This window comes from Leuciscus leuciscus (genome assembly GCF_965113295.1).
Source record: "Leuciscus leuciscus genome assembly, chromosome: 7".
Lineage (NCBI taxonomy): Eukaryota > Metazoa > Chordata > Actinopteri > Cypriniformes > Leuciscidae > Leuciscus > Leuciscus leuciscus.
The window spans coordinates 17,065,151-17,086,732 of NC_138731.1; the positions used below are offsets into that span (position 1 = coordinate 17,065,151).

Here is a 21,582-nt window from a genome sequence, read left to right on the forward strand (position 1 = left end):
GTCATTTCAACTTTTAGGATTCTGCACATTTGTTTTATCAATGACCTGCTTAAACACTTTATGAGGGAAGATAAAGTGTAACTTTTTTTGATGGTGATATGGATGATATGGATACCATTTTCGGGACAGTTACATTTTCAAGTCAACACAACATGTTATTTTATGTTTTTCTAACTGAAGTACATACATTCAATCAATTTTGGATATTACAGTTAAAATGGTTTAGTAATTTATGTTGTACAATATGACATTTTCTAATAAAAGTTCTGTATAACTCTTTTTTCAATAATACAACTGAGTGAAGTAGCCCACATTGTGCTCCACATTGTAGCTTATTGTAGTGAAGAACCACCCACTTACACAGGAAGAGTCCGTCTGACTGATATATAAAGCGACCAATCACAGTTTGTTTGTTTTTATGTACCATTTACGGGTGGATTTATCATATCACATTATTAGAATGACGTGGAGCAACAAGCACTGTCGTTTCACAATCAGTTGCACAGAAAACAAGGAACTTAACAGACACTTTGTGATATTCTCTTCCTTCAAAAGTAATAAGGAATATTTCACAAACAGAAGTAAAGCAGAATACACAGATTGTCATTAGTTGATAAGTGCCTCTAACAAAACTATGAATGTCTTTCAAAGATTTGATGACTATGATGCTATTGGATAACAACTTTGTTTCCATGTGCACCCAAACAGCTGGAAATCGCAGAGAAGCCAGACAAACAGGCTGGAACTTGAAACTTTCAGACAGTATTTGGCATTTTTGGGGCAGTCAGTAAACAGACTTGTGGGTGGTCTGTGGGCATGTCGTCTGAGACTGAAACAAATATTATCTCAAAGAGTGGGAGGGCTGTTAAAATTTTTATTTTTTTTAAAGTAGGCATTTGCTATTTGGAAAAAGTCGTGTCAGTTATCAGCCATTATCAACCTTGTGACCTAAAACCACAGAGAGAAACAGGAGGTGTCTTCATTAGGCCTAAATAGCACTGAGAGATTATTTATGATGAAATGATTACTGTTTCACAAGATCAAAAATATTCCACTGAAGCAGCTTTGTTGGTACTCAACTTATAATAGTATAAACTTCTGTCATGTGACAGCCAGTAAGATATAGCAAAAGTGGAAAGTGCAAATAGACAAAGATGATCTTTTAACATAAACACTAGAGGCACGAGTATCCGCACACCAAAAGCACCCACAGATCTTTTACTGATCTGATGCATGTTGCACACAATTTCTCAATCTAAATTATTCTGATTGACTGTAACTGCACATCTGATCTTATTCGTAAAAGGCTATTTGACAATGGATTGTATTTTTACTAGACGCAGTATAGAGTGAACAGTGTTTGATTGTCTTATGTGTCAGTCACTCTGTCTCTCTCTTCCTGTGTGAGACAATCTTGGTTTAAATAAGCTGCAATAGATCTTTTGCCCTTTAGTCAATGGTCAGTTGGCTATACAAGACTAGGTTGAAGGATTTAATGGAGTTTAAACTAATTTTGAAGTTAAAAAAAATAACTTGTGTTCTATATTCAATATTGGCAAGGTGCAGAGTTGCTGTTAATCTACTGGTTCATATGTTTGTGTGATCACAAAATTGATAAAACAAAAAATAATTAATTCACTGGATTGCTTGTGAACAAAATGAAATTCAAATAATGTTTGGAACAAAAGAATGACAGCACTGGCCTATATTTGTTCTACTTTGTTATACTAGTCTAAGACGTTAACTGGAAACTATTTTACACCTCAACCGCAAGGCAGAAGTGTCATGTGCCTTTGCACCCTTGTGCCCTTTCAGGTAAAAAGATTTGCAAACAGAACATCATAACAGGTTAAATAATATAATAGTATATGCATGTAATAATATAAAAGTTTATAATATTAAAGTATTTTGTAAAAAAAAACAAAAAAAAAAAACAATTACACTGTTGCAACAATATCTTTCAGAATTCAGAAATAAAGTGTCAAGGAGGGTTGCACTCACTAAAAAAAGCGCACTATGTAGAAGTACTAGTACTCGTGTACTATAAATGTAACTATAAACTTTATATTCTCTGGTTAGCGGAAGTTTTATCTGCAAATTAAATAGCATTTAACTATTATACATTAATACACACTAGTTCTGTACATCTGAATAATGCTATCTGTATTGTCATCAGTATCTGCAGAAGATGTGGGTTTAAGTATGCTGTAATAAGAAACCCTTGCAGAAACTGCCCAGAGTGGGGTGTTGATGACAGTTACCACATACATCCTGAGAATGTACATCTAGAATGTGTCATCTAGATTTACACCAAACACGAGAAATAACATATTTTGTGAATATTGTCAAGTGCTATCTGCATATTACAAATATTCAGGACACAATATTTTAAGCGGTGTCCTATGCATATGCTTAATAGGTATTGCTCGTCGGTTAGGAACCTGGGTGTGCTCTTTGATACCAGTCTTTCATTTGAAAGTCACGTGTCTAGTATCTGTAAAACCAAATTTTTCCATCTTAAAAATATATCTAAATTACGTCATATGCTCTCAATGACAAATGCAGAACAATTAGTTAATGTTCATGACATAAAGGCTAGATTATTGTAATGCTATTGTGGCTGGTTGCCCTGCACGCATAATAAACAAACTACAGCTGGTCCAAAACGCAGCAGCTCGAGTTCTTACCAGGAAGTATGACCATATTAGTCCCGTTCTGTCAACACTGCATTGGCTCCCTATTAAACATCGTATACATTTTTAAATATTGCTGATTAAGCACTAAATGGTTTAGCTCCGCAGTACTTAAGCGAGCTCTTAAAGCATTATAGTCCTTCACGTCTATTGCAATCTCAAAATTCCGGCCAGTTGATAATACCTAGATTAGAATATCAAAATCGACTGCTGGCGGTAGATCCTTTTCCTATTTAGCACCAAAACTTTGGAACAGTCTTCCTAACATTGTCCGGGAAGCAGACACACTCTGTCAGTTCAAATCTAGACTAAAAACACATCTCTTTGACCTAGCATACACATAACACATTATAGACTTCTATAATTCGATGTTAGGCTGCATAGATTAGGTCAGCCAGAACCAGGAACACTTCCCATAAATCCTGATGTACTGTACTTGTTACATCATAAGAAGGATGGCGTCTATGCTACTATTAGTCAAGTCAGGTTAAGTCACCTTTATTTATATAGCGCTTTTTACAATACAGATTGTATCAAAGCAGCTTCACATTGATAACATGATAATAATACAACAAATTAGTCTCTCTGTTTATCCCGAGGTTTACCGCAGTCCACCGTATCCAGATCTGATGAAGGACCTGCGCCTGGACGCGACGACGGCGCAGTCCTAAAGTGTCAACTAGTCTCTCCCCTGTGAAGGCCTCCTTCCCTTCCCTTTACCTCTGTATAAACGTTGTCGGGATAATTCCGGTTCACGCGGAAACGATAAATAATTATGTATTATACATTGTTAAGGCCAGACAAGTAGTTTGCTGAGGGTTGGTTTGTAAAGAAGGGCTTCATGCCTGCGCACATATATATTTGAATGCGCATACCTATGGACTCTGAGGTTTGCGCAGAGATAACCTTTTTTTTTTTTCAAGGCTTGCACCTTGAACCTATTTCAGGGTTTGCGTTCTCAAGCCACCAGCCATTGTGGAGCGGGCCGGATCGCGTTGAGGGTTTTCTGTTAGAACGGTGTCGTGTAAGCGGCCCCTAAGTTAATAACTAATGATCTTTGCAACGGAAGTGAATCAATCAATCAAAACTAACTTTAGTTGGACAATAATTTTATTCTAGAGCTGCTGTAAAGCCAAAACAATCTCTGTTACTGTAATGTCCTATTATCACTGTAACAGCTGTTTTGAAACAATCTATATTGTTAATTGAGTGACTTGACTATATAAACAAATGTGACTTGACTTATGTAGTGCCGAACTGGTGAAAACATATCCATATCGCTATGAACAGATGCTTTCTAAACAGCAGTACTATTTGTACTAATCCTGGTCAACACTCCACCATATAGGTCAGCTTCACTAGAGGGCAAGCTGTCAGGAGACCATATATAGTTAAATTAAACAAGCTCCACCTGTTTGCAATCATTCTCTATAAATACAGGTGCAATACCGCCGGCACATTCTCATATTTGCTCCTTAGGCTACACTGTAAAAATAAAAGGTGCCTGGAGGAACCTTTTGGGGTTCTTCACTTTGCCACACCGGCGGAACCGTCTGTAGATCCTCTAGGCACCCTTTAAAAAGGGGCGGTTCTCTGAGGAACCACACAGGTTTCCTGAGGAACTCTTATATAAGGCACTGTGTGGAACCACTGTGGGTGCCTCCAGGAACCAAATTTCAATTTTATTGTATTTGTATTAAATTAATTTCATGTTGTTACTATGGTTACCACCATTAACTTCTATTATAATAAACAAAATGAACCAAATACAAAATAAGAATTGTTTATTACATATTTTAGATCCATTTTAATACATACACTTCCATGCACTTGAAAAAAAAAGCTAGTAATAGATTAATATCAATGAATACACACACACACACACAAAATAGTATAATACATAAGTAACATGAATAATCAACCATGTGTATACAATAGGCTACACAAGAAAAGACATCTCAACAAAATGCATGGAAAACACATGTTCCATGTAATAAATCAATGTAAAACATTACAATTTTGACTATTTAAAAATGTCCATCTTCACTTAATTTTAAAACATGTGTTTCAGTCCACTTGTTAAGTCTGACGTCACTGTTTCCAAGTCCAAAAGCTCTATCAGATGCCAAAAACAGACAACAAACAGTGCTAATATACACTCATTGTGCTGTAATATTCCTGAAAATTAGGATCCTAACCTTTATCTCTATTCCGAAATCTCAGATGGTTAGTTATTCAGCTATTTTGAATCATAAAATGTTGAAGTCTGGGATGCCGTGAGACTGGAGACTGAAATGTACACTATGCCTTTTGAAAAGCTTAAATGTGTGACTTGAATCAACAGTGTTCATAAATGGTTGTTGAGTATTCTCAATATCTAGAAACAAGATAGAGAAAGTAGAAGTAGAGGCTTCGACCCGGAAACAGTATATTCCTTATGTCACAACAAGCAGAAAACATTTTCCATTTTAACAGAGTTAAGGTGCAGTAAAATGATCTGTTGTTCTGTTAATGTTCACTGGTGAATTCAGTCATTTCAATAAGAATCCATACGATCAGCAATTTTGTCTTTTTGCCTGTGTAATTTCACGAAATTCACAAATGTGATGCACCTTTACTCGCTGCAACATAAAATGCAATCAATTATAAAATCTTCACAAGGGACACGTGAGGTACTTAACGAGTTCGAAAAGTGAAAAGGTGCATCAGCTTCATTTTCTGTTTGCTTTTCCTCTTTTCTGGTGGATGGTCCAGGCACTTCAGTGATTTTCAGGTCTACAGGAGGATTTTTATTCTTGATCAAACTTGTATTTCAGCTTACCGAGATCCCTGCAAATTACAAAATTTACTGTTAGTAAGGTTATTAAAGTTATTAAATAATTTCCTCAGCCTTGTGACGTTCCAAACCTGTTTGACTTTCTGTCTGTGGAACCCGAAAGCAGATCTCAGGCATAATGCAACCCATCACCATTCAATATCACTGCATGAAACACAAGCATACATTTTTTTTTGTAATTCATTCAAACTATTCTTATGTACACTTGTCTAGTTCAATTCAATGCAACAATTTATGTAAAAAATAGTTAAGCTCCAAAAATGTCCCACACTGTAAAAAATTATTTCCATGATTTGTTAACACAACATATTTTCTTTTGTCAAATCAACTTAGATGCACTAATGTTGTTCAGATAACAAAACATTTTAAGTTAAGGTTTATTAAACTAATGGCTTGGTGGCAATTCACTGATATAAAATAAAAACATTAGTTGATTCAACTAATAGATAGTTCACTAGACTTCAGTTTTCCCTGCGCATGCGCCGGACGCCCGGGAGACGAGTACGACACAGACGACACTTGATTGACTTGAACGAGAGGGCGCGATTTTCTCCTCAGCTTGACAAGCTATAGCTTCTTCAGAAGCAGACGGTTTATGGTAAGTAATTTTAAAATTCAGTGTCTTAATAGACTGGTTTTCTCTAAGGGCAATGTAATTTATTTGCTAGGAAGCGAGAATTCAGAAGAAGGTTTAAATCTGTAATAATTTTGCCTCAGAAATTCCAGAAGTTCCAATTGAGGTTATTTTATATAGTGTTTCTTATCTTTACAGTTTAGTAAGGCTGTTAGTGAAGCGTTTCAACCTTAAAATAATCCCGATAAATAACAATATTTTAGTTATTTTTCATTTTTGTCTTGATTGAACACGAATGCGTATTGCCCGTTTTAAAATATGCATTCAGGTTAAGTTAACGTTACATTTAAGAGAAGGAAACGGCAATAAGTAGGCTAATAGAGATTGAACTGTTAACGTTATACTTATGATTCTTAAGCAATAAGTGCTAAAATGAATCTTTTTATGTGATATTTCAGACGTGTTGAGCTTTTGAACATGTTTGCCAAGATACACGACGTAACTTTGTAACACAGCTGAACGGGAAGGCGCCATATTCTTCTAGGCTGTTTATGGTAAGTATTAATCTCAACTGGTTTTGTCTAATATTAATTTAATGTATTTCCTAGGCGGCAAAAACTCCGAAAATGGTTTAAATTTATTATAATTCTGCATCAGAAATGTCGTCCTCTTTTTCGTTGACCCGTTTCCATTGAGTCCATTTAATATACATAACGTTAACGTTAGTGGTTTAATGTTAACGTAGTAGCTTTCACACATGAGCCTTTTATACGTTTTTTACATTTTAGAGATTATGTGTGAACGGATCCTAAACATGTTAAAGATGTGAGGAGCAGATGGCCTGCTTTATTTACCCAGAGACAGGTTAGCATTCTTTACTAAAACATGGGTTAACTGTTGCTTTTGTAATACAGCATTGCCTTGCATTATAAACCATCTTTTTTAAACTACCTATTCTAAAACTTAAAACACTTATTTATTTATTTATTTTAATCTTTAGAACCCATTTCTCAATACTTGGGTTACTTTGTCAAAACTCTTCACACAGTAAGCACAACAGTGGTCTATGTGGGTTAAACTGTGGATAATTTATCACTGCTTTGGCACAAAATAAATTCAATGAATATATCTTTCAATTAATCTTTGCATGATTTCTTGTCTCTTACAGACAACCATTACCAAACCTGCAGGCCAATCTGCACGTTTACATAGGCTACTCTTTTGAAAACTGAAAAGGTGACCTCAGTATTGAGAAAATGTGTCCTAGCAATTGTTAATAAAAAAAAAAAAAAACTGTAATATTCTAATTGTGGGTCTGTCATTTTACTAGATTGCTGCAAAATGTGGACGCATTGTGTCCACCGACATTAAGGCGACCTTTTTCCATGGGCTTGATGAGTAACGAGTAACGGATTTTTGCGGTTGTACCAAGCCAAAGACATTGGAGAACTCAAGACCCTGATTCAGTCTCTTAAGGATGATGTGAGTATATGTTAATTTATTTTTAGAAAAATGGTTCCAGTGTCATATGCCTGATTAATTAAAATTTCCATGCAACAGCATAGGCGTGTTTCCACTATCAGGCCAAAATCGAGCATGCTAGTGCGTGCCAGGGCCAGTCGTGCTTACACTGTCACTTCCAGGGCTTGATCAGGCCTCAAATGGACTTCCTTGGGGCAAATGGCCAGAGCTTTTTGGAGGTTTTTTATTATATAAAATAAATGTATCATGTTATTTTATCAGGCAACCAGCTAACTTCAACATTTAAGACAATTTTAGCAATTTTCAGTTCTCAAAACTCACTTTAAAGGGTTAGTTCACCCAAAAATGAAAATTATGTCAGTAATTACTCACCCTCATGTTGTTCCAACCCCGCAAGACCTTCGTTCATCTTCGGAACACAAATTAATATATTTTTGATGAAATCTGAGAGCTGATCACTCCTCCGTATAGGCTGCTAGGTGGCCCAAACTTTGTTGGCCCAGAAAAGTTATTAAAGAGATCTTTAATATAGTCCAAGTGACTACAGTGGCTCAATCTAAGTATATCAAGCGACGAGAATACTTTTTGTGTGCAAAAACAAACAAAAATAACGACTTTATTCCATTATTCATTTCCTTCTCTCTGGGCCTCGTAGTGTTTTTGCGCTGCGCGTCTGTGTTATACGTCATCACGCATCACACACATGACCAGCGTTGGCCAATAGTGAGCCTACGTGGTGACGTGTAACACAGACGCGCTACGCAAAAACACTACGCGAACCAACTAGAGGTCCAGAGAGAAGGAAATGAATAGTGAATAAAGTAGTTATTTTTGTTTGTTTTTGCGCACAAAAAGTATTCTCGTCGCTTGATATACTTAAGATTGAGCCACTGTAGTCACTTGGACTATATTAACGATCTCTTTAATAACTTTTCTGGGCCAGCAAGTTTGGGCCATCTAGCAGCCTACGGAGGAGTCAGACAGAGCTCAGATTTCATCAAAAATATATTAATTTGTGTTCCGAAGATGAACGAAGGTCTTACGCGGTTGGAACAACATGAGGGTGAGTAATTACTGACAGAATTTTCATTTTTGGGTGAACTATCCCTTTAAGACACCAGCGAGTGTTGCGATTCGATGGAGATTCTGATCACTGTAAAGCAGATATATATTTATATGTGATGCTAAAGGCTACTTATGCTAACCATAGCGATAATAAATACACATGTTTTATGTCTCTTTTTTCCCTTTCCCTTTTTTTCCCATTTGTTGATGCTCTTTTATATGAAATGATAAATACCAGTTTGATTCAGAATGATTGATAAGCACTCCTGACACAAAGTAATAAGTTAATGTCACTGTAACATTTTTATTGTAAAACATTGGTCAAATATTGATACTAGAATCTCAAGTCTTAAGTAATGGTGGGGTTGTCTGATGTTGTTCTATGGAGCCATGTTAAGGGTGGGTTTGAGGGAATCACTGCAGAGCTACTGGCCTGAAAGTGGAAAGCCTTAGTGCTCGAGGTCCGAGGCTATTGGCCCTCTCCCGGCACGCTGTTTGCCCTGGCTCGCACTGGCATGACAGTGGAAAAGTGGCTTATGACTACTAGTTTTTATTTAAAACAATGTTTTTCATTGCAGAGCTTAAACCAATCTAGAAGAGAACTTGTCCTTTTTGGGTTTCCTTACTTCCTTAAAGAGGAACCCTCCAAGTTCATCAAAATTTGTGAGGTATGTAAATATCATGTTTGTTGTAATACAATAAAGTCAGGGCTCAATGCTAAGGATTTTTTTCTACTGGCTATCACAGATACACATATCATAGTATTGATGCTTAAACAATATATTGTTCAGACCAAGAAAAGTCTATTTTTGTGTTTTAAAATATTTTATCAACACATTGCACTTTTTTGGACTGCAAAGCTAAAAGTTTTTCAGTAAAATAATAATTTATGTCACATTATTAGTGTCATATTTGTTTTTTTGTTTGTGTTTTTCTTATGGGGATGGGGTTTGGCCAATGACTTTTCTTTTTTTCAGGGGAGGGAGTCTACCCCATGTAGAATGTAAAGTTCTTTGGAGTAACTGAAATAATTTTAAGCTATTTTAAACCGACGTGGCCAAGACCTAGCATTATTGGTTTAAAATAATTAAAACATTAAAGAACATTTGCCATTAATTGTACTATAGATTAGGGCTGAACGATACATCGAATTTTCATCGTCATTGCGATATGAACTCGCGCAATGAACACATTGCAACAGACAGCCTGACACGATGAATAATGCCTGGTTCAGATTGCAAGATTTTTGTGTCTGTTACGATAGTCACGGTGTCAGATTACACGATTTTGACTCTTGACTCGTGTCATGGACAAGAAACGTCAGACTACACGTTGCTTTCCGGCCAGTCATCGCGTGCCGTCACACGCGCACACACACACACACACACTCACTGTCCCTCGCTCAATCACTCACTTGCGCTCTCGCGCTGAGTCGCGCACACACACACACTCACTCGCGCGCGCGCACACACACACACACACACTCACTGTCCCTCGCTCACTCACTCACACACACACACACACTCACCCGCGCACACACACACTTGCACGCACACACTCGCACGCACACACTCGCTCACTGGCGCACACACACACTCACTGTTGCTCGCACTCTCACTCACTCGCGCACACTCACTCTCGTTTAAATACTCAACCCGTCGTAGAGGACCGTTAAAAAATTAAACATGCTAGTCTTTCTGTTGTGATGTCGTGAAGCATCGCAGATGCAACATAGGTTGTCGCCCACTATGACACTATACGAGATGAAACGATCGAATCTTGCGTCCCGACGCCCGTTGTCGTTTATGAATCCCCACAACACCCTACGTCAAACGGATCGTGCCAAAATCGTGTAATCTGAACCAGGCAGGTAATAAACGTTTGAGAATCACGCAAAGAACCTATTTGAGAATCACGCAAAGAACCTATTAAAGTACTAAGACATGGGAACAGTATAGCTAACATTCACATTTGAATATTTATCGCAAGTCGTATCGTCATTGCAATATTAAACAAAGTTATCGCACATCGCAGCTTTTCCTCATATCGTGCAGCCCTACTATAGATTCTATGGACTATGCAGGCTTGCCTCTGTTTAAAACTCATTCATTGTTAACCTACAAATGCTTTGCACTTTTATGATTCATAGTAATTTCCCTTTTCTCTTATTAGCCAACTGATGAGGAAGAGGTGGTGAAGGGGATGAATGTTGGACTCTTGGTGGTCACAGAGAAGAACACTGCAAAACTTCTCCCAAAGGAAATAATTGATGTGGCTGTGGTGTTAGAGGAGGAGATTGTGCTTGATGGCTTAAAGGACGTGTCAAATGCCTTTGCTGTACTAATGGGGCTTCTTTATGCTCTGGATATCACTTACCCCAAAGAGGTCAAATATACATTTGAAGTACTCCAAAAAGTGCTCATGAAAATTGGTGGCGAGGCATGTTCGCGGAATGAGGAACAAACTGTTCAGTGTTTAGTGGAAGAGGATTTTACTCTCCCCTACTCACACTCACTGACATTCTGACTTGATGTTTTTATTCATCAACTTTGAAGACAAAATCTCAGAAACAAATATAACTCTTTGCTAGCTCTAATGAAAAGGAGAAAATCATTTTGTTCAAAGATATGCAACTTCAATGTAAGTGTTTATTTTTTATATATGCTGCATCTTTCTCACCTTTTTTACCCCTGACCTGTTTTCATGCCTTATAATTGAAGTAATCCATGTGAGTCCAGTGGATTGAGCTCAAGTTTATGAAGTGAGTGCTTTTTTTGCACAAAAAAAACGTGAATGTGCGTTGAAGATTGATAGATTAATATTTGGGTAAATATTTTTATTTTTGCACTAAGCACTCACATCGCTTCATAAACTTAAGGGTTAAACCACTGGAGTCACATGGATAACTTCTATGATGTCTTTATAAAATTTCTGGGGCTTTAAAGTGGTAGTTGCATAGGCTGTCAATGAATGGACAAAAAGCTCTCAGATTTCATTAAAAATCTCTTAATTTGTGTTCCAAAGACGAATTAATGTCTTACAGGTTTGGAACGACATGAGGGTGAGTACTGACAAATTTCATTTTTGGGTGAACTTACCCTTTAAATGCTGTTTGAGAAATGCTTTTTAATATTCGTTGAGATTTGTTATGAATAGTGGCCTGATATTTTGTGGTTTGCTTGTCAATAGTTTTCTTATTTCATTCACTTTATGAGGTTGTACATACTCGCATACTCCATACTTGTATTGTTTTATTGAACAGACAAAATATTGTTTTGAGCAAATGATTTTCATGTGTAATGTTCATTAAATGGGTTTTTTGTTTTTAATTCTATTGCACTTAATTCAAGCTGATGTTAATGTCATCACACTGACATTTGTTTATTCTCACACATGCTTGACATTTATAGCAGCAGCTTGTATCCTGTTGCTTTAATGTATTTTTTTCAAACAGCAGTTAATTCTCTCATAGGCCTACTAATTTATACTAAGATATACTTGTCAGACAATTCAATGAATTAATATTTTTGTGAATGTTATAATAAATGTTAAAGTTATGGTTTATTTGTGCTCTGTTATTCCAGAATTTGTTTTAACAAAAAAGCTTTTGTCATGTTAAGTTGTTGAAGTTGACTTAACTCATAATTTTAAGGCAACCGTGTAAACTTCTTAGTTAATTGTTACAACAAACTATATGTAGTTAAGATTACGTTGAGTTAACTCATAATGAAGTTGACTTAACTCATAATTTTAAGGCAACCGTGTAAACTTCTTAGTTAATTGTTACAACAAACTATATGTAGTTAAGATTACGTTGAGTTAACTTAAAATAGTTTGTTCATATAATATTGAATTAAGTTGAGTGAATTTAAATTTGTAAGTTAACTTAATCCCTTTGATTGCTTGAATAAATTGATACGATATTTAATCCTAAATTATGACAACAAAATCACTTGTTGTAAAAACTCACATTTTTAGGTTCAATGAACTCAAAATTTTAAGGCAACCAGGTAACTTACTTTTTTTAGTCAAACTAACAAATCATTTTTTACAGTGCAGAAAAGATCCTAAAAATAGTCAATGAGTTCACAACTCATGTGTTATGGGTTGTGTTGTATAAGTCTTCTGAAGTCATATAATAGCTTTTTCCTTTTTTTTGTCGAAAAATACTAAACTTTTAGTTATAATTCAGGGTTCAAATGTCTTATATTCAAATGCATATGATTAAGGTATAGCCTATAAAAAATGCATAGCATTATTAGCTCCAAACCTGTGATATTATTTTTCTGAGTAACATGAATGAGATTTGAGAGCATGAGGGAAGATTTTCAGAGAATAACTTATTAAAAAAGTACACAGTCAAACAATACAATTTCACACAGAGAAAGTTCATAGTAATAAAGTACTTGCATGTGGTGTATAGGTAACTTACTGTAATTCAATGTTGCCTCTGAAATGTTCAGATTATTTTAGAAATGTAACGTTACTGGTTCATCTGGGGAAACAAAAGAACAAAGCTGATTATTCACAACATAATATTTATTGACCAGTAAATGGCTTTAAAATGGTATTTGAGAGAATGAGGGCACCTGTAGTAAGTAAAGTTAGGCTAAACAAAAACAGACCAAACTATTTTAACCTGCTTTTGTTATTCATAAAAAACGCCAATGACGACAGCAGGAATCAGCTACATTAGTTAGGCTATATCAGCAATTTGAAGACACAGTTTTACAGAATATGTTGAATTGAATGACTAAATCAATCTAAGACAATAAGTCAATAATTTCCATTTGTTCATTAACTTACGTTAGATCAACGTAGTTAGCATCGCGGCTAAAACCTTCATACCAGATACTGTGCAATAAACGAGTGGTAAACACTGTAAAAAAGTAGTAATGTAAAATCAATTTAGTTTATATATATGTGTGTTTGAATATATAGTGAGTAGACTCTGTATTTATATTTATTTGGCGAGTTTACAAACCTTGTAACGGAGAGCCGATCAAACGGCGGAAGCTTTGATGAGAGGACGGAGCCGTTACCCGATGACGTCGATCAGCTGAGCTTTGTTGCGCGCGAGCAGCGCGAGGATCACTGAAGCGACGACAGCAGAGGAATAGCAGCAGTTTCGTGACAGAATAAAACTTTTCTCCTCCTAGTTCTTCTTCTTCAAATAATAATTTATGAAGAAGTAGGTAAAAATTATTATTTTATTACTATTATTTATTCAATAATAATTAATGAATTCTTCTTATTAATATTATTATAATTTAGTATTGTTGTTTAAGGTTTAAATTAATCAACAAAATAGGCCTACAGATAGCCTACTAAATAAATGTAAGCTACCCAGGTGAAAAAGACGTAGGCTACTGTTAAATGTATTAAAAATGCATTAAAGTATATTTGTATTGTAGGCCTATACTAAAAACACTCTCAAGTACATTTTTAATAGTACGTCTTTTTTCACCTGGGTATGTAGGCTATACTGAATCAAACATAAGTAGCCTATAATAATAATAATAATAGGATAATAATATTCTCATTCTGGCCTCACAGAACCATTGGGTTCCTCCAGATGCTGGCTTTAACATAAGAGATCTTCCAGGAACCACTTAAATGTTAAAAGATCTTCCAATAACCCTTTTATCGCATTCAAGTTCCTCTATTTTCCCCCAAAGCACTTCGAGGTCTCATGGTAATGAAAAGGTGACTCCAGAACCTCTGAACTAAATACAAAGTGCTTAAAGGATCCCATAAGTTCCAGCAAGAACCTCAAAGTATGTCAATGCTCCTCCAGTAACCCTACTATAGGAGAAAGAGCTTTGAGGCACTTAAATTACATTTTGAAGTTCCTTGAGTATCCGACAGGATATTTGAGGCTCCTTTAGTTTTTACAGTGTACGTTCAGACTGTCAGTCCAAATCCGATTTTTGTGCATTAGCAAGTGTGTCAGAATTAGCAAGTGTGAACTGCAAAAAAATATTTTTACAAATCCGTTTTGAGCTACATCCATATGTGGTTTGAAATCCTATTCAAATCGCATTTCTGGAAATCCATTTCAGTCTCTTAGGCCACGTTTCTGTCTTCATGCCACTGGGTTTACTTCACATGTGTCAGAATACATCAGTTGTGTTTGTTAGTTTCGCTCTGCTCCACCAGAGACCATCGACCTGCGGCTTTCAGCAAGGTTTTTGCGCCGGGTTCCCTCATCCCACCGGCACCAGTCGTCACTCTTCTTCCGCCACGAACCTGCAAGCCGTCCGCTGCGTCCCTCAGATGTCCAGTCAACACCTTGGCTCCTCCATCCCTCGACTCCGCTGTGGGCTGTCGTCCCTGCTGTGCTCCGGGTCTGTGGCATCGGGGACTCTCCATCATCGCCGCCGGGGTTTTGTCGGCCTCCTGTTACCATCCCTCTGCCGCCAACTATCACCATCCCTTTGACCGCCTCCTAAGTGTAGCAGGGTGGATTAACTCCACCTATTGGGAGATCGTACGCATGCGTTTAGCTTATTAACTGTCTTGCAATTGAGTGTAAAAGAAGTGGGTTTTGGCTACCGGATATGCGTCATGGCATCGTCGTTATGTGACGTAATTTGTTGCCGTCAAAGGTATGTGTAATGGCTGGGATAAATCCGTGCTCTTTGCGATGTGCAGGCATTGTTTAACCTTGAGTTTACCTGTTACTTTTTAGATTGTAAGCCTTTGTTTTCCCATCTGCTGTGTGCTGGCTGCCTACTCCTCACAGGTATATCGTTCAGCCATGTCATAAACATGATTGTTGACCGCGTTTAGCAACTATCTGTTCTATTTCCAGTGAAATATTCATAGTATGTCATTTACAGCTGTATGTTTCTGATCGAGCTGCTGTATTCCCGCATGGTGCGCGACCATGAATGGTTTTGTTTATGTTGACCATCCTGCGGTATGTAGAATTACAGCTTTGTTGATTTAGTAATTTGTTACTTCCTTTAACATATTTTTGTCATGCTCTGCAGGTACCTGCAGATCTGAGGGTCTCCCTGGCTACTTGCTGGGATTGAGCATCAATATTAAATCGTGACACGTCTAATTATGACTACATTGCTGTTTTGCCTCTACGTCTATTAACTGTACGCACTTAGTTGCGGTGTCGTCTCGCGCCTCGGTCGGGGGTGGTGCGGCTTGCTGGCCGGTCTGTCATCGCTGGCTATCAGTCAGCTAAATCTTACCCCGGATTTCCACCAACTGCGGAACGGCTGCGGAACGGCTCCGGAACGGCTCCGCTGTGTGTCGGATCCGTGCTCCGCTGTCCTTCAATACCCACCAGGTCCGGATTTGTTGCGGAAAGGCTGAAGTCATGAGGACCCACGAGATCCCGCAAATTCATGTATGATCATGTGATATAAGTGCTGAATTGCTGCGGAGCTCTCCTGCATCCGGCAAAACTAGAAGCTCTGCGTATCTGCTCCGGAGTGCTGTGGATCGCCGGAGTCGGAACGCAGTCGTTCCACAGTCAGTGAAAATACACAACATTGACTTTAATGGAAACCTATTGACTCCGCCGCCGTTCCGGAGCAGTTGGTGGAAATTAGGGAGACATATCCAGCTGCAGACCCGCAGCAGCACCAGTTTCAGAACCGGGGCAGAGTTATTGACAATGAGCCAAGCATGGCGGAGAGCACGGTGAGTTGTCTAATGTTTTGACATCATGTGGTGAAAAATTATCGCATATATTAAGTTTAACGTTTATCTGCTAAATATTTAATTTGTGCTTGGCTTTATCATCTTATTGAAGCTTGAATATGTTGTCATACTTTATTGTATTAAAAAAAAATTCTACGGATGGTTCGATTAATTTTTGCGTGTTGTAAATGGGCCTTGCGGTGACGTTTTGAAGACGTTAGTGTTTCTTCCACGTTCCTCTGTTATATGCATTGTTTGTGAGTTAATGTTTCCTTATAGTTGAGTTTTTTTTTAAAAATTGTATCCCATTTGTAAACGTTGAGATAATTGTGTGGTGCTTTCATCTCTTGTAGAGACATATAACGATTCAGAGAGGTGACTCATTACCTGAGCTGGAGCAGTGCAACAAGTGTTGCAGCTATTACCACTGCCTTTTTTGCTCGCCCAGTGTATTTAAGCCAGCCAAACTAGTCAAATTAAAAAGCCATGTTCAAATCCACTTCAACAAGGCAGTTGTCTATGGAGACAACTAAATATCTTGAGTTATTTGTTTAATATATATACACCCAATATATTATAGCATAATAGTTTACCAGTATACTGATTTATTTTAGGCTTCACTATACACAGATGTGGACTGGGATGTAGAACAGAACTGCATCACCATTGCCCATACTGTGATGTTTTAAGGAGAAGGGATTTTGAGACGCATGTACAGGTTTGCAAAAAAAAAAAAACTGATTCCAACTTCAGCCAAAATTTTATTCCAGCCACTGCAGCGCTGACCACACCTTCTCCAACCACTGCATCGCTGACCACACCTTCTCCAGCCACTGCAGAGCTGACCACACCTTCTCCAGCCACTGCAGAGCTGACCACACCTTCTCCAGCCACTGCAGCGCTGACCACACCTTCTCCAGCCACTGCATCGCTGACCACACCTTCTCCAGCCACTGCATCGCTGACCACACCTTCTCCAGCCACTGCAGCACAGACCACACATTCTCCAGCCACATTTATTAAATACAAATATCTTTATATATATATATACACACACTAAAGGATTATTAGGAACACCATACTAATACTGTGTTTGACCATCTTTCGCCTTCAGAACTGCCTTAATTCTACGTGGCATTCATTCAACAAGGTGCTGAAAGCATTCTTTAGAAATGTTGGCCCATATTGATAGGATAGCATCTTGCAGTTGATGGAGATTTGTGGGATGCACATCCAGGGCACGAAGCTCCCGTTCCACCACATCCCAAAGATGCTCTATTGGGTTGAGATTTGGTGACTGCCATTTTAGTACAGTGAACTCATTGTCATGTTTAAGAAACCAATTTGAAATGATTCGAGCTCTGTGACATGGTGCATTATCCTGCTGGAAGTAGCCATCAGAGGATGGGTACATGGTGGTCATAAAGGGATGGACATGGTCAGAAACAATGCTCAGGTAGGCCGTGGTATTTAAACGATGCCCAATTGGCACTAAGGGGCCTAAAGTGTGCCAAGAAAACATCCCCCTCACCATTACACCACCACCACCAGCCTGCACAGTGGTAAAAAGGCATGATGGATCCATGTTCTCATTCTGTTTACGCCAAATTCTGACTCTACCATCTGAATGTCTCAACAGAAATCGAGACTCATCAGACCAGGCAACATTTTTCCAGTCTTCAACTGTCCAATTTTGGTGAGCTTGTGCAAATTGTAGCCTCTTTTTCCTATTTGTAGTGGAGATGAGTGGTAACCGGTGGGGTCTTCTGCTGTTGTAGCCCATCCGCCTCAAGGTTGTGCGTGTTGTGGCTTCACAAATGCTTTGCTGCATACCTCGGTTGTAACGAGTGGTTATTTCAGTCAAAGTTGCTCTTCTATCAGCTTGAATCAGTCGGCCCATTCTCCTCTGACCTCTAGCATCAACAAGGCATTTTCGCCCACAGGACTGCCGCATACTGGATGTTTTTCCCTTTTCACACTATTCTTTGTAAACCCTAGAAATGGTTGTGCGTAAAAAACTCAGTAACTGAGCAGATTGTGAAATACTCAGACCGGCCCGTCTGGCACCAACAACCATGCCACGCTCAAAATTGCTTAAATCACCTTTCTTTCCCATTCTGACATTCAGTTTTGAGTTCCGGAGATTGACCAGGACCACAACCCTAAATGCATTGAAGCAACTGCCATGTGATTGGTTGATTAGATAATTGCATTAATGAGAAATTGAACAGGTGTTCCTAATAATCCTTTAGGTGAGTTTATATGTTAATTAGTTAGTTAGTTAGTTAGTTAGTGGAAATGCATAGGCCACCATCCAGTGTGTGTGTTTAAAGGACATATGAGGTTTGGGTCTAGCTCTTGTTGACTGTTTGTATTGTTATAGAAAATTCTGACATCTCCACTGAGGAGCCAGTCCCCATAGACATTGAGATGGAGGACACAACCCCGACCTCAATGATGGTCCCAACCAGTAGTAAGTGTTAATATATCCTGTATTAAGTCTAAATATATCCTGATGCAAGTTATTGTATGTAATTATCCATTTTTACTATTACAGCAGAAAATGAAATGGTGTGTAACATCAAACACCTGTCTGCCAGTAGAGTGTTTTGGGATTGTCTGCCAAGTCATAGGCAATCAGCAATGGTATGTGAATGACAGTTGTCAGTTTTATTTGATGTTGCAATGGCATTCACAAATAAAAATGTATGAATTTGAAATGCAGAATGCAGATTTTTAAAAAAATATATAGGCTATATACTATGTAATTTCTTCTCTCATTTGGCTTTAAGCTTGAATGGGCTGTGGGGACGGACGACCCAGATGAGACAATTGCCAAAGTTGGAAACTTGGTTCTGAAAAGGAAAGATTTCTGTACTCTCGGTCTCAATGAGCTGTTGGAGGCAACAGTGAGTTGACACAACAACATACAATAACAATAAGAAATGTTTGTGACCGTTTACAGTTCTCTTTTTAAAAATTGCAAATTGCAAACAGCTGTCTTGAGGTAATCGCATTGGTGGCTAAGGAACAATTACGTTTTTGTAAAGCTGCAAATTTCAAATAGTCAAAGACATAGTCGTCTAGCTTGTGTACAGTCTTACATTGGTATGTTATGTTGTAGGGAATGGATGTGTGGCCAGCCAACGCATATGTTGTGGTGACCTGGTTGCCTCCAAGTAATTTGGAACCATCCTTGTCATTTCCAGTGAGGCCACAAAGTTACATAACATTCACAGCAGTGACTAATTTTATTTTAAACCAACTGAATGGATTTTTTTTAATCACCTGAATGTGACCGGTTGGGAATCTGTAATGTTCGTGTTGGTTCATTGGCAGTAGGTAATGGATGCGTATATTTCAAATGGCAAGATACGCCCACTGGCGTTGAACCGCAGCTTGATATTGAGTACACCTGTGCGGTGCAATCATGGAGGTGCGTCAGGTTCTAGTGGTGTGATAAAAAGCCTGTTTAAGTGGGGCATTGTCATTCTTCTCCCTGCTGTGTGTAGTAACAGGCTACTCATTTCGATTTACGTTGCCCTCTCTGGTGAGTTGTTTGCCGTATTGCCCTTTTCTGGGATACATTCCCATCCGTAGCACACACACTGGCTGTGGCTCAAAGCGCAGTGCGCGCACTACCTAGACACTGTTTGGGCGGTCGGACGAAGATAATGAACCACGCGCACAGAGTGCTTTCTTGCTAGGGGTCTCGGTAGGCTTTGAAACGCGACCGCTGTAGTAATGGAGCGGACGAGTTTAATAACGCAGCGTTTAGATGCTTAACGGTCGTTTCCTATCGCAGAAGAATTTGAATTTACTGCACGATTATAAAACACATCCATGCAGGGCGATTATTTCCTTAGGGGGCATGGTGAAGCGTACATTAAATTTGTATGGTTATTATTTCCTGACAATAACAATGAATATCTGTGTGGTCATGTTAGGCCTATTTTATAAGATGTTTTATTACTCTTTATTGTATTTACAAATTGTTCTGGAATACTTACTTCTGATTGGTCAATAGCATAATTTTGTAATAAGTGTATATTGTGCAATTAATTAATGTGCTGCATTGCATATTTAATTGTTTGTCCAAAGGACTCAACATTCTTTTTTCACATAGTAAAATAATCTCATTAGGCCTGTCATGTTCATGTGGCGTATTTGGTCAGTAGTCATGCTTACAGGTTTACCCAAAATGTTTAATTCTGTCATCATTTTGTCACCCTCATGTCAGGTTTTTCCTATTTGAGTCATTGGTCATCAAAACTGGTTTCCAAAGTTGTTTGGATTATCAACATTCTTCAAAATATCATCTTTTATGTTCAAGCAGAAGAAAGAAAGTCATACAGATTTGGAATGACATGAGGGCGAGTAAATTATGACAGAATTTTTATTTTTGGGTGAACACATACTCCGAGTCCCAATTTTCAGATTTGTGGGTTATCTTTTTTTGTGTGGCTGTTATGATTTTCAAGTCTTACTCTCCAAGGTTACATCCTTAGTTATAATAAGAAGTCATTGGTAAGGGTGCTTCAGTGGTAACCCTTCAGTGGTAACCCACTTAAATGCACTATCAGGAATGTGTGTGCGTGAAGTGGCGAGCGCAGGTAGCATCAAGTTCACTATAGCTTAAGACTTTCCTACGTGTCCTACGAGGTAAGAAACGTTATGGTGGGTTTCCTCTTTTGGGAGGGGTGAAATTACAATTAATGTACAATTCGTGTTTTTATTGCAGGTGCGGCCCAAGAGTGCTAGCTGCTGTTCTGTTCTGTTTTTTATATTTATTTGTGTCACTGTTTCATTGTGCTGTTTGCACGACTGACTGCAGCGGACGTTGCGGTTTCGAACCGCTGTATCCACCAAGCTCTTTAACGAGCCCTGCTCGGTCTGAAATGTGTTGAAGTATCGGACATGCGTGTTCTATGGGCTATTATATCAAATTAACACGCTGGTAGCTGGGTCCATTTAAAATAGTTTGAACGATCTTAAAGAGCAGTATTAGTTGTGATGTTAAATATGTCATTTTGACTGTCTGTGTAATCTTTTGCCCTTTTGTTTTCCTGTCTTTTTTTGTTTTCCTTTCTTTTTTTGTTTTCCTTTCTTTGTAATTACAAATTAATTTGCCAGTGTATATCCACATTTGATTATTTGAACTGTGATATTGAAGCTTAACAGAAGGGGGGGAGTGTATTTTGTTTCCTTTTGGTATTGTTCTCTTACGAGAGGTCTCTCGTACTGCGTAAGATATCTTACGCTAGGGGGAA

The 21,582-nt window shown here is 38.1% G+C and overlaps 2 long non-coding RNA genes across 2 annotated transcripts; one reads left to right on the forward strand and one right to left on the reverse strand.

Moving 5' to 3' along the window:
• Nucleotides 1–4,460: 4,460 nt before the first annotated feature.
• LOC309503190 lies at nucleotides 4,461–13,209 on the reverse strand. The gene is made up of 3 exons (XR_014207547.1): nucleotides 13,083–13,209; nucleotides 5,601–5,673; nucleotides 4,461–5,522 (listed from the first exon to the last, which is right to left on the reverse strand). It is a non-coding gene; the product is annotated as an uncharacterized lncRNA (long non-coding RNA).
• On the forward strand, nucleotides 7,019–11,979 carry LOC309503180. Its single transcript, XR_014207537.1, has 3 exons — nucleotides 7,019–7,585; nucleotides 9,229–9,318; nucleotides 10,823–11,979. It is a non-coding gene; the product is annotated as an uncharacterized lncRNA (long non-coding RNA).
• Nucleotides 13,210–21,582: the final 8,373 nt, after the last annotated feature.